This window comes from Podarcis raffonei, chromosome 14 (assembly GCF_027172205.1).
Source record: "Podarcis raffonei isolate rPodRaf1 chromosome 14, rPodRaf1.pri, whole genome shotgun sequence".
In the NCBI taxonomy this organism is placed as follows: Eukaryota; Metazoa; Chordata; class Lepidosauria; order Squamata; family Lacertidae; genus Podarcis; species Podarcis raffonei.
Window position 1 is genome coordinate 3,378,946 of NC_070615.1, and position 13,999 is coordinate 3,392,944.

The 13,999-nt window shown below is 42.9% G+C and overlaps 1 protein-coding gene across 5 annotated transcripts in view; it reads right to left on the reverse strand.

Annotated features, from left to right (window-relative positions):
- Positions 1-13,999, reverse strand: part of OTUD7A (OTU deubiquitinase 7A) — a 120,636-nt gene that overhangs the window by 52,265 nt on the left and 54,372 nt on the right. For 2 of the 5 annotated variants that reach the window (XM_053365425.1, XM_053365424.1), the window contains 2 exons: positions 9,082-9,155; positions 7,226-7,394 (listed from right to left, as the gene is read on the reverse strand). The gene's annotated coding sequence lies outside the window, so the exon portion shown is untranslated. Of the gene's footprint in view, positions 1-7,225; positions 7,395-9,081; positions 9,156-9,799; positions 9,891-13,999 lie in introns of those variants that run through there. The other 3 variants (XM_053365427.1, XM_053365426.1, XM_053365428.1) reach the window with 3 other exon arrangements.

Genomic DNA, 13,999 nt, shown 5'->3' on the forward strand with positions numbered 1-13,999 from the left:
CCCCTTGTTGCATCACAATCAAGTTTAGGAGCAATATGATGATATGTCATGTCAGTACATGAAAGATACTATGCTTTGCTTCTCCACCAAGGCATGGCCCAACCACCCAGTGATGACCATGGGAAGTGAAACCAACTACTTACAAGATTAAACTAGCCATTGTCACACTCTAGTATTTAGAGTGAAACTGTAGACTCATTTAGGGGAAAGGTTTTGTTTTTATTAAAAAAACCAAAACAAAACAGCAACAGCCAAGCATTGTAGGGCTCTTTGCGTGGACAGGCGGAGTCCCCAGATCCCGAGTGGTCCCCCCCGTCATGTGGAATAACGACTCAAGACAACGTGCTATGGGATTAAATTGGCCACAACTTTATTAAATTTCAAATGTGGGTAGACCTTGGCTCAGGCATTGGGCGTTCTCCCTCCCCAGTCCCCAGCCGGGGACCTAGGGAGCTTCAGGGTTATCCAGTGTGTGTGTGTGTGGGGGGGGTGGGCTGGCTCTGGAGAACATATGTTCAAGCAGAGATAGCCGCCCCCGTTACGTTGCCGCCGCAGGGGAGAGCAATGACGACCTTTCGGCGTACGGTCAAAGCCTCCCTTCAGAAACCCCTTTAACGGGGAACCCTGGTATCGCCGCCGCAAAGAGGAAGATGGACTAAAGGATTCCGCCCAAGGCCTGATACCGCCAAAGTTGTGACGTTTTGCTACGGGAAAGGCGAAACCTGCCAATGCAGGGAAATTCCTTTCCGGCCCTTTAACAGCGACCTTATCGTAGCAGCGCCCGCATACCTGTGGAGAAAGGTTAACCTGCAAAACCTATGAAGAAAAGTCAACCTGCAAAAGAAGACATTAACTGAGGGTGGGTAGGGTGGGAGAAGCTCTGGAGCCAAGTGAGGATTACCAGGTAAGATCCTCCCTCTATTGTGTGGGCAGGTAATCCCTCCCCCTACCTGGCCTGGTTTCCCTGGCAACGCTTCCCCCAGGTGGGATTGGACAACTCACTGAGGTAGGCGGGGACCTCCAGGTATCCCACCTGAGGGAAGGCAAAGCCTATGCTGATGGGGCCACTCCAGATCCAGGGCTGCACGCGTCCACGCAAAGGGCACCCCCCGTTTTAAGCGGGGAGCGGTCATTACTGTCAAATTATGTAGTCCAGTTCATATTAACAGTAATGTATTTTATTGCTTTGTTATTAAGCACAAAGAATGAAATTCTGGCCCTTTAAATGTGTAGTTATATAAAATATCATCAACCAACTTTAAAAATATGCAGAGCCTTGAGTTACACAGACACCACAGATGGTGTAGCTCAGTGGCTTTGAGAATGAACTGTGAACCAAGAACCTTCTGATCTGTAGTCTTGCATCTGACTCTCACGCTCAAAGATAAACTCGGTAGATGGCTTTAGGCATATTTACAACTGAAGAGCACACCCTTCATTTGAAGATCACAGGGAGGTTTACAAAATAAAAACACAAAAATACATATCATAGTAACAAACAAAAAAGTAATTTCACACATACAGTTTAGAAGACCATCAACTGTTTAATAATCCAAAGGCCTAGAAGAGGAATGTTTTTGCCTGGCGCCTAGACATGAAATGAAGGCGCCTGGCGAGCCTCCCCAGGGAGAACATTCCATAAGCAGGGAGCCACCACAGAAAATGCCCACAAAGAAGAGCCTCAGATGATGATTGCAGGGTCCGGACCGGTTCATATGGGGAGAGGTGGTCCTTGAGGTATTGCAGTCCTGAGCCATCTCAGGCTTTATAGGACACTTTGAATTGGGCCCAGAAACTAATCGGCGGCCAGTGCAGTCAGGCCAGGATTGGCATTATATGCTCAAACTGTCTTGTCCAGTGAGCAACCTGGGTTCTGAATTCTGTACCAGCTGAAGTTTCTGAACCGTATTCAGAAACATTACATATAATGTGTTGCAGTAATCTAACCTAGAGGTTACCAGAGCATAGACGACAGAAGTTAGGCTATCTCTGTCCAGATAAGGTCACAGCTGGGCCACCAGCCAAAGCTGATGGAAGGCATTCCATGCCACTGAGGCCACCTGAGCCTAAAGCAACAACAGATCCAGAAATGCTCCCAAGCTACATAGCCACTCCTTCAGAGGGAGTGTGACCCCATCAAGAGCAGGCAAGCTTCCATCCATCTGGTCTAAGGACTACTAACAGTGCCTCAGTTTTATTTGGAATAAGCTTCACTTTGTTGGCTCTCATCCTGTCCATTACCAAGGCAAGACACTGGTTCAGCACTTCAACGGCCTCACTTGCAGATGTAAAGGAGAAATAGAGCTGGGTGTCATCAGCATACTGCTGACAACGTACTCCGAACCTCCAGATAACCCCACCAAGCGGTTTCATGTAGATGTTAAACAACATGGGGGAGAGGAATGAGCCCTGAGGAACTCCACATTGAAGGCTCCATGGGGCTGAAAAGCATTCCCTAAGTAACACCCTCTGGGAACGTCCATCCAAGTAGGACTGGAACCACCGCAAAGCAGTGCCAGCCACCCCTAAATTGGACAGTCACTCCAGAAGGATACTGTGGTCAATGGTACTGAAAGCTGCTCAGGAGTTGAGGAGTATTAGCAAAGACCCATTTCCCTGTTTCTTTCCTGACAGAGGTCACTATGCAGGGCAACCAAAGCAGCTTCTGTGCTACAATTGGGCCTAAACTCTGATTGAAACAGATCTAGAAAATCAGTTTCCTCCAAGAGCACCTGGATCTGGGATATTAGGCAATAATTATTCAAATCAGATGGATAAAAATGGTTTTTTGCAATAAAGGCCATATCATTGCCTTCTCAGTGAAATCCCCATGGCAACACATAAGTGTTTATTTAATGCTTATTTTGTTACATATGGAGTATTTTGCTTTTCTTCACCACAACCAAGGGCGGTCCCTTAATATTCCCTTAATGTAAAATATGTAAGCTATAAATATCTTCATAATTTAGAAACATTATAAAAATACAAATAAAACACAATGAAGGCTAAACCAAATAATTAATTCTTTCTCTTTCTCAAACACACATAAACACACAACTGTTCAAAATCTGATAACAGATAGCACGTGTTTTTCAATTAAGAGAATTTATAGGCAAATAAAACTGGTGGTCATATTGCCACTATGCACAGAAATAATATCTATAGCAATTTCTACTTCTAGAGCAAATTAGTAGGACCCTAATTGGATCAGACCAATGGTTGACGTAGTCCAGCATCCTGGGGTGGTGCTACACTCTTATAGACTCTCCTCCTCCCCAAAGGATCCCAGAGAGGTATACAAAACTCCAGTAAAACATACCATGAAACAGCATAAATTTTAAAACTATAAAACTGAAATTATCACAAAATTACCACTGCAGTAGACCAGACAGCTTTTTAGCTCACCTCCCCCGAAAAGCTCCAAAGAGAAACCAAGATGTCTTCACTTGATCTGAAACTGTCAACAAGGGAAACGACTGCACTTCCAGCAGCAGGGAGTTCCACAACTGGACAACTCCACCAGAAAAGGCTGTATCCTGTGTCATCACACAACGGGCCAGAATTGCCAACAGGACCACACTGGCCAACTATACTTCTTCCAAAATCCCACATGTATAACTCTGAACTTACATGAATTATATTAAATAGAACAGAAAACTTTAAGTAAGCATAAAACCTCAGTAATAACCTAAAATAAATGGAACACCTTATAAGAAGAGTGCAGACTGTGCACATATCAAGTTAATCACATAATAAATTCTGTGCACAGAGTTCTTTCTGAAGAGGTAGGAAGTCCTGTTTCCTGTGCACAATGATCTAGTTGTTCTCAACTTAAGTGATGCAATGTGTGTTCAACAACTACCGCCAGCTGTCTGTACCATCCAGTTGCTGAGAAAAGCAGCAATCGCACCAGTACGTGAGGGTGACTCATTGGAATAGGGGCTAGTGTGTAGGTAGCTAATGGAACTAATAGTCACAGCTGAGGAAATGCAAGCACAATCTTTTTCCATTAAGATACTGCTGTAAAGCAAGAGCTACCTGCTTCTCTACCCCACCCCACCCCCATCTGTACAACACACACACACAACTTAGCATTATTATTATTATTATTATTATTATTATTATTATTATTATTATTACCATTACCGTATTTTTCGCTCTATAAGACACACCTTTTCCCTCCTAAAAAGTAAGGGGAAATGTGTGTGTGTCTTATGCAGCGAATGCAGGCTGCGCAGCTATCCCAGAAGCCAGAATAGCAAGAGGGATCGCTGCTTTCGCTGCGCAGCGATCCCTCTTGCTGTTCTGACTTTGCTTCGCTGGAGAGGCGCTGCGCAGCTTTCCCTCTCTGCGCAGCACCTTTTCAGCGAAGTGAGAGGAGAAACGGAGCCCCTTCCATTTCTCCTCCCGCTTTGCTGGAGAGGCGCTGCACAAAGAGGGAGAGAGTATTTTTTTTCTTGTTCTCCTCCTCTAAAACTAGGTGCGTCTTATGGCCGGGTGTGTCTTATAGAGCGAAAAATACAGTGGTTTTTATTAAATATTTTCTTGGGTTACAAAAGTACGTACATCGTCTCTATTTTCAGATCATAAAGTCTTTTCTACAGATCCATGTGAGACTTTAAAGCTGTATACAGTATAAGGTGGGGGAGAGAAGAACGGGGGGCGGGGAGAAGAGGGGTCGTAAACTTTCATTCTTAGTGTACTGTCAGTGTCACATGAGTGCGGTGCTCTTTCTATTCATTTATTGGGGGGGCAGGGCCTGGTTGCTTGCCTTCAGTTGACTGCAGGGGGTTTGTTTGTGTGTGTGAGAGGGAGGGGTGGTTGGGCCAAGTTAGCCATATCAATTCATATGCTGTGGGTGGGTTCTTGTTGTTGTTATGTTCGGCTGTGTAATAAAAAGGAGTCACATTGGGGTGGAGGCATCCCCTTTTGTTTGTCCCATGCTAGATTCCATTTGATGGTTAGCTTTTCTAGTAAGGCTATTTCCCATACAGTTTCGTACCACTGGTCTGCCTCCACTCCTGACAGGTCCCTCCATTGTCTAGATATGATGCTCCTGGCTGCTGAGAGTAGGTGGCTGTTGAGTTCTTTGCAGTGTGAGTGTGTTACTGTATTGGAAAATATTCAGTAGGGTTAGTTCTGGGGTGGCTTCTAATACCTGTCTAGTTATTTTGCATTTTTCCTATAGGACTGCTATCTAAAAGGTTTGGATTTTGGGGCAATCTCACCACATGTGAAGATATGTGCCTGTAGAGGTGCAACCTCTCCAACATTTTGGTGATGTTCCTGGATGTATCAGTGCCCAATTCTGTGGTGTTAGGTAACGTCTATAGATAAGTTTCAAGGTGAGTTCCCTTCTTTTGGTTGACATGGATTTCAAGGGAGGTTTAGACCAGTTTAGTCCACTGGGTAGGGTTTATTTCGTAGCCTATGTCATGCTTCCATTGTTTTTTTGATTGAGATGAGAGGGGTTATGGGATTCTGGAGTAGTATTTTGTATATTGTGGATACCATCCACTTGCCATGTCCTTTTGGTGCCAGGAGAAGGTTTTCAAAGGTGGTCAAGGGCCTAGTGGCTGCTGTTCCTACTGCTGGGTTGTTTAAGAAGGCGTACAGTTGGTAGCGTGTTAGCCAGGGCATTTGGGTGTCCCCTAATTTGTCGTGTATTGTGAAGGCTGTTCTCCAACTGGAGTGCTCGCAGGCCTGTGTTTCCCAGTTGTCAGTGTTTATACTACATTTTTTTTAGATTTGCCTTGGGACAGTCTTTAAACCTCTTTTGTTGACCACCAGCATTATGCTTTCTATTTTTAAGTTCAGAATAGAGTAGTTGCTTTGGAAGAAGATCATCAGGCATCCGCACAACATAACCAGTCCAACAAAGTTGATGTTGAAGAATCATTGCTTCAGCACTGGTGATCTTTGCTTCTTCCGGTACACTGATATTAGTTCGCCTGTCTTCCCAAGTGATTTGTAAAATATTTCGGAGACACCGTTGATGGAATCTTCTGAGAAGTTGGAGATGGCGTTTATAAGTGGTCCATGTTTCACAAGCATACAGGAAGGTTGGTAGTACAATAGCTTTGTAAACAAGCATTTTGGTTTCCCTGCGAATGTCCGGTCCTCAAACACTCTGCACTTCAGTCGGGAGAAAGCCGCACTCACAGAGCTCAGGCGATGCTGGATTTCGGCATCAGTTTCGGCCCTTATGGAAAGATAGCTGCCCAGGTAGGAGAAGTGATCAACATTTTCCAACGTTACACCATTGAGTTGGATTTGTGGTGCTGCAGAGGGGTTATTTTGTACTTGTTGGTGCAACACTTTGGTTTTTTGGATGTTGAGTCATAGGCCAAGCTGTTCATAAGCTTCTGCGAAGATATTTAGGATGGTTTGGAGGTCATCCTCTGAGCGTGCGCACACTACGTTGTCATCAGCATACTGAAACTATATGATGGAAGTTACGGTAACCTTACTCTTTGCTTTCAGCCTGCTCAGATTGAAGAGCTTTCCATCTGTTCGATATATGATTTCTACTCCGGTGGGGAGTTTCCCCTCGACAAAGTGTAGAATCATGGCAATGAAAATAATGAATAGAGTTGGGGCAATAACACAACCCTGTTTAACTCCTGATCCCACTGTGAATGGTTCATTTTGAGAGCCATTGTTAGCTGTGATTGTTGCTGTCATATTATCATGGAGGAGCTACAATGAAGCAATAAATGTAGCTTAATCCTAGTGGTGAACTCAGTAAGACAAAGCCTGTAGAAACCTAGTTTTCAGCTCCAGCAAAACAGAGAGATCCTGAGCAGCCACATTATACACCAGGAACTTAGATTAAATCCCAATTTTGGAAAAGGGGTAAACACAAAAGAATAGTCAGCCTCTGCTAATGTAGTTCCACAATGTATAGGCCTGGTTAGTGGGAGAGTCAGTTTGGAATAAAAAAGAAGCTTAGTGTTTAGATTTAAGTCACTGTAAAATCAGACTGGTGTAAGTTTCAGCTTTTAGTTCAGCATAAAACCAGCTAAAAGCCAGTTTGGTCTGCCCCCCGCCCCCCCCAAAACTAGAGTATAAGTTACAATTAAAAAAAAATACAGGTTGGCTTGCACTTTTTAAAGCAACAGTTCAAGCTCAATGAAAGCCTGGTTTAACGTTATCAAATGCAGCATATAAGCTAAAGTGAAAGAAAGTATGTGCTCCACCATTGAACTAAGGCCAGTTAGATCACCTTTCTACTGTCCTTCCATCTGCAGGTGAATAGTTTTTACAGGAAAAAAATGCTCAAAGACTTCCTCTGGTTTTCAATATGGTGGTGGCATCGTCAGACAGCAGTGGCAGCTTAGTCTCAGAGCTCCTCCTTCTGCTACATAAAACGCAGCCATAGTACCATCTTAAACCTGAAAGAGAGAAATAAAAATCTAAATGTCTTAGTTAGGATACAGAGCAATCTTATTTTGAAGTTTAGAGAGCCGTGGCAAGTCTTGAGCCCTGAGACCTCCAGGTATAGGGTGGCATATAAATTCAATTAATAATAATAATAATAATAATAATAATAATAATAATAATAGAATACAGGTGAACAACATGACTTCTTTTTGTGTGGCCAATGCTTCCAGAAGTTGCCTTGTTCATCCATCCCAACATAGTTCCTTCCTTCACATTTATCTGCTCCACCTTGTTCCAGATTTTCTTATATAGTTTCAGATCAAATGGAGGTGGCATAATTTTTTTAAAAAAAATAAAATAGCTCAATTATTTTACTTTCCCCCAATTATATGGCTTGACTGAGAACTGTTTATAGAAATCTGACAGCAGATTAGGAGGCTCCTGCCAGATGTGTGCAGCAGTCGTGGTCAATGTGGTTCTGCCCTCTTGACAGCTGCACTGCTGCTGCTGCTGCTGACCTGGATGTGGAGGCAATGATGCTGAGACACTACAGACGCCATTTCAGTTGGAGGATCTGGAAAATCACATGTGCCACTTAAATCTTGGGGCACATGCAGTAACAGTTTTGGAGAAAGGGCAAAACATGATTAAATTCTTGACCCAATAGTTCTCCAATCTCTTACCCAATCTCAAACTTATGACACATGATTTTGAAAGAACTCAGGGCAATCTATCTCCTAAACTACAGGATGCATCTAAATCAGGCTTCTTCAACCACGGCCCTCCAGATGTTTTTGGCCTACAACTCCCATGATCCCTAGCTAGCAGGACCAGTTGTCAGGGATGACGGAATTGTAGTCTCAAAACCTCTGGAGGGCCGCAGTTGAGGAAGCCTGATCTAAATCCTAGGACGGGGTAGGCAACCTAAGGCCCGTGGGCCGGATGCGGCCCAATCACCTTCTCAATCCGGCCTGCGGATGGTCCAGGAATCAGCTTGTTTTTAGATGAATAGAATGTGTGCTTTTGTTTAAAATGCATCTCTGGGTTTTTTCCAAAATATAGTCCGGCCCACCACATAATCTGAGGGATGGTGGACCGGCCCATGGCTGAAAAATGTTGCTGACCCCTGCCCTAGGACATCATCATGTATTTAGCATGATTTCTTGTCAGTGAAACCCTCAATTCAATCATTGAGGATGGCAAGCCCAGCGCAGAAAAGCTTTGTATGGTGAATGGCCCGTACAAATGGCCACTTGACCTTAGTCATGTCCATCATTTAAATGGGTCTTCTAAGAGTAAAACTTGGTTGAATGCCATTCAATATTTAATTACACCAAGGGTGGCATAACTTTTCCATATTCCCTCTCATTCATTATCTCTCCCTCCCCCATGCAACAATTAGGATTAGAGCAAAAAGGGGGGAAAGGGAGAAATCTGTTTGTGGGGAAATGAGAAGGAAAGGCACCGTGGGCTTCATACATGGTGGCTCCCCCTCCCCAATCAGAATGTTAAATTCTTACAACCAAGTTTGCATCTCTTTGTCATACTGTATGTTTGGCAAGTTTTCATTTTCTCCCATTCCCATATTGGTTCTTTCTTATAGAGTCCATTATAGTGGACAAGCAACCATGCTGGTTTGTTAGCTGAACACCACTGAGTGATTCCAGGCATGTGGGTATAGGATTGCAGCTTTAATACCTGCTTACTGGACAATTGTCTTCTGTTTTTTCTTTCAAGTGTCCCTCCTTTCTGCTTTCCTCCAGCCACAAAATCTAAGAATCACACAAAATAAAATGCCCATGACTGACAGGTTAAAGCAAGGCAAGACAATTGCTAGATGAACTAGAGCATTTTATTTTCAAGGTAAATATGAAATACCTGCATTTGGAAAGTACAAGTTAAATATTCATATTTAAGAAATGATCAAATTGGTTTTAACATGCTTAAGTCAAGATTACCTAATTATCTAGCTGTTATTTAAAAATGGGGGAAAAAACATTTTAAAAACAATTAAAAACAATTTTATCCAGCCTGTAAGAAAGTGCATGATGAAAGAGAGAGAAGGCATTGCATATTAGTTAAAATAAAACCCTACACACCCATGTCATTTCATTCCGATTACATCTTTTCTACTAACTCCAGTTCACCCTCACTGCACTCTTATTTAGTGGCCACTCTCACACACCACAAGCAACAATGTGGAAGCTGCTTCCCAAAGTATGAACCACCCTGAGACCTGCAGGCACAGGGCGGCATACAAATTTAATCAATAATAAACACTAATAATGTCTGTGAACGAAGCATCTTTGTGGGCAGAGCCAGTCACGAGGAACCTTCCCACTCATCCTTTCCTCCCCTGGGCAGCTGGGAATGATACATGCAACTATCCTTGCCCATATGGCTACTTAATTCATACCTACAGTGATGGGACTGCAGCTCTTTGTAGAAGCTGATTCCACTTCAGAGAGAGAGGGAATATGCATGTGTGAGGAAGGGGCACCTTCAGTAGACTGTCACTTGTCAAATCCTTGACTGGTGCAAATTGAGTTTGCTCAAGCTAAAGATAATGTTTGTGAAGTGTGGGACCATATTTAGCAGAAAAGGCTATATTTGTAGGAACTGACCAAAGGGTCACTTCACCAGTGGTGCATTTCAATAATGGGTGAAGTGGCATAAGGCATCTGTTTTGGAACTGAGTGGGTATACCAAAGGAGGTTTCTAGGGTGCTACGCAGGAGTGGGAATGCGGAGGAAGTTTTCAAGTACAGGGTCAGGTTTAAGGTAACCTTTAAAGCCCTTCACGGCCTAGGACCCTCGTACCTACGGGGCCGCCTCTCCCAGTCTGCCCCACGGAGAGCCTCAAGGTCCATAAATAGCAACACCCTAGTGGTCCTGGGCTCTAAGGAAGTTAGAACGCTCTGCCTCATGAGACCAGGGCCCTGCAGGATCTGATTTCTTTCCGCAGAGCCTGTAAGACAGAGTTGTTCCGCCTGGCCTTTGGCTTGGAATCAACTTGATCTAAGGGGTTGTGTCACTTTGCTAGTAAAGGTGATAAGAGGAAGAATTTAAGCTAAGAAAGAAACACAGAAAAATAAGTTAAATGAGAAACTCTGCATTCAGTCTGTTCAAAATGGATGAACAGATCACCTCCTACACTATCCAGTGACTATACCACTTTACCACCAATTCCTAATTATTATTTCTCTTGGTGCACAATGTCATCAAAGGCTCTTACTTTACTGTATATAACATGTCTCTTAAAACTAAAGTAGTAGATAAGAGCATAAATAACAACTGGATGGTTGGAAATAACCAGTGCTTTTTTTCTGGGGGGACGCATACCCCTAAACATTTTGTGAATCTAAGTTTGGTCTCATTGAGGGGCAGTTTTCCAATACGAGTAGGAAAATGAGAGTACCCCTAAACCTATTTTTTTTTAGAAAAAAAGCACTGGAAATAACCAAGTGGCTGATTTTAATAGGACATAATCTGGTTCTATATATCAGAAATCCCTGCTTATTCCTAAACTGGGTCAATTTGGTGATGCTGTGATGTACCCATAGAAAGAATGTAAATAAATATATTGCCAGGCAAAACAAAAAGATGAAGATGAAAACTTCAATCATTATATTAGCTAGAGATGAATAATGATTCTGAGAGATTCTTCTTTTCCTTTTGGATTCCTTTTTTGAAAAGTACTACTTGGGGAGCTCTAACATGGCACTCTGTGGACTCACTAAAAACATGAAAAATGATACATGCCTAAACTAGAAAACAATGTTTGTGCCTGTGGCACATGTTCACATACATGGCTTCTAGATACCTGTCTTGGAATTTTGAATGAAGTGTGGAATATCAATATTTTCAATTGTATTGAAACAAATAAATGCCCCCCCCCCAGCTATTCTCACTCTGTTTTTCAGGGCCTGTTTAGAAGGCAGGAAACAGAACTACAAAAATGTTATAATTCAACATTTTTGCAGCTCTGCCCCCTGCTTTCTGGACTGACCCTCCTCATAGTATAATGAGGCACTAAAGACAGGAAGTCCATTTACTAACACAGCTGAAGAATTACTGTCCCTAGCTCATTCACAGCAATGTCATAAAAAATAACAAATATAAACCTAATATTGTATGAAGTTATTTCTTGGCTATTAGACACAACACAGAAGGGAACTGGATGCTACACCTCAGAAATAGGTTTTCCTGCTTTTTATTTGAAAAGGACAATGGAACCTGCAGCCAGTGGGAACATTGGTGTGCTTAACGCTTTGGAAATATCAATTCTTCATTAAAAAAATGTTGAAGTCCTTGAGGCCTGATTAATGCTCATGGGGTCTAAACAGAAAGTATTCTGTTTCTCACAGGAGAGCAATCTCTCTTTGTCTAAATGTATGTGCTTCTGTGATTTGTAGCCAAATATAGTAGAAAGATGTCCAGCTGCTCACAAAGAGAAATTTTTACAGAGACATATCACAACTGACAGAAACATAATTTTATGCCACTCAGAACCAAGACGATAAAATTAAAAACTTCTCTGTAAAAAAGCAATTTATGATGTCCCATGCAGTATCCATTTTTATATAAAAAATAAAAATTATGCAAGTCTTCTCAAGAGACAGATCCAATAGTGTTTAGTTACATAAACATTGCAACTGAATGTTTTAATTCTCATATTGTAGTATTGCTTGAATATAACAATTTCTAACCTCAGTATCTTTTGCTACAATTAGGCCTGTTTTATAGTTTGCTGCATTACAGAGCAGCACATCCAGGCTTGCAACTACAGTGTAAACACAGCAATGAAATGCATATACAGCACAGCACCACAGCTAATTCTAGTTCCAGGAAAATAGGGATGTTTGTCAAATTTCTGGTCTGTCACATTCACTTTACATTTTCAGGTGCACACTTAATTTCAAGTGTATAACTATAGTATATAATATGTGAAGAGGGCCTTAGATGGGGGGGGGTGAGCACTCATTTTATATCAGAAACATTCACCTGTAAACAAAACATTAAGAATTGCCAAGGTACCTCAGCAGTAATTGATTCATTGTGGCAAACACTTTAATAGGCAACAGTTCTGCTCATCATATACAGTAAGTGACTAGGGTTATCAAAGGGAGAACCCACAATATTGGGAATGCAAGATGGCGTAGGACCAGTTTGCACACATCCCAAAGTCAAATCATGGCTTAGTGTGAATGAGGAAAGGTGTGGGCTCCCAGAAAGGAGAATGCTTTGCTCCTCTCTTTGGAAGTTATGATACAGCACTAAACTAAGCCAAGCCATGGTTTGATATAGTGTATTGTCTGAATCCAAGCTAGTAGTTTAGCTCTTCTAAACAAATCACAAGCTGTAGACCATAAGACAAACCTTGGTTACAACTTCTGGTTTATTGGGACAGAGCTATACCCCAAACCTGTGTTTGAATGACATGGAAATTCAAGCCATGGCTTAGCTCAATGCAGCAGAGCAACCAAACAACCAAAAATAAGTGAAGTAGCCATATTCTTCTCTCCAGGAGTGCTTAGTTGCACTACATTTGCCTTAGCAGCACATGTGAAAAAGGACACTGATAGCTGAAAAGCTCTGAACATATAAACCAAATGTATGCCACCAAATACTAAATGGCTGCTTCAGTACTATACAAGAATATATGTTGTGGGCCCCAGCCAACCGTATGGCTGGAATAGGTTCCACGGGGTGTGTGCACTGGGACACCCAGTCTCAGTGATCATGGGTAGGAGGAGGAGTTACGCTAACACCAGACCATGTCATTACTGAGGAAGCAGGTTTAGTCGCTGGTTGAAGACTATTCCTGCCTCCGGATCTGGCCTTGACCGAAAGGATACTGGAATCAACAAGGGAAACCCACATGACCTTAAGGTGCTGCTGTGCAATGCCAGGTCAATGATTCACAATACGGCTGTCATCCACGACTTGATCATGGATGGAGGACTTGACCTGGCATGTGTAACAGACACTTGGTTGGATGAAGCAGATGGGCCTGTTCTTGCTGCTGCTTGTGCACCAGGTTTCTCTTATGCACAACAACCAAGGTCATGTGGGTGGGAAGGGGAGGTTGCAGTGGTTATTAGGAAGTAATTAGCTTCCACCAGGCATTCCATTGGGTAGACCCAGTTTTCTGAGTGCGTGTTTTGGAAGTTGGGTAAGAGGGGCAGTACAGTGGTACCTTGGGTTACATATGCTTCAGGTTACATATGCTTCAGGTTACAGACTCTGCTAACCCCAAAAATATTACCTCGGGTTAAGAACTTTGCTTCAGGATGAGAACAGAAATCGTGCTCTGGCGGTGCAGCGGCAGCAGGAGGCCCCATTAGCTAAAGTGGTGCTTCAGGTTAATAACAGTTTCAGGTTAAGAACAGACCTCCAGAATGTATTAAGTTCTTAACCTGAGGTACCACTGTACAGGATTCCTTTTGGTGTACCAACCTCCCCGCTGCACCAAGGATTCCCTGCCTGAGCTGCTTTGGGTCATGGCGGATGTTCTCCTGGAGACACCTAGTTTGGTTGTCCTAGGGGATTTTAACATCCATGCCAACACGACCTTACAAGGGGCCACTTGGGACCATTTGACTCCCTTCCAGTCA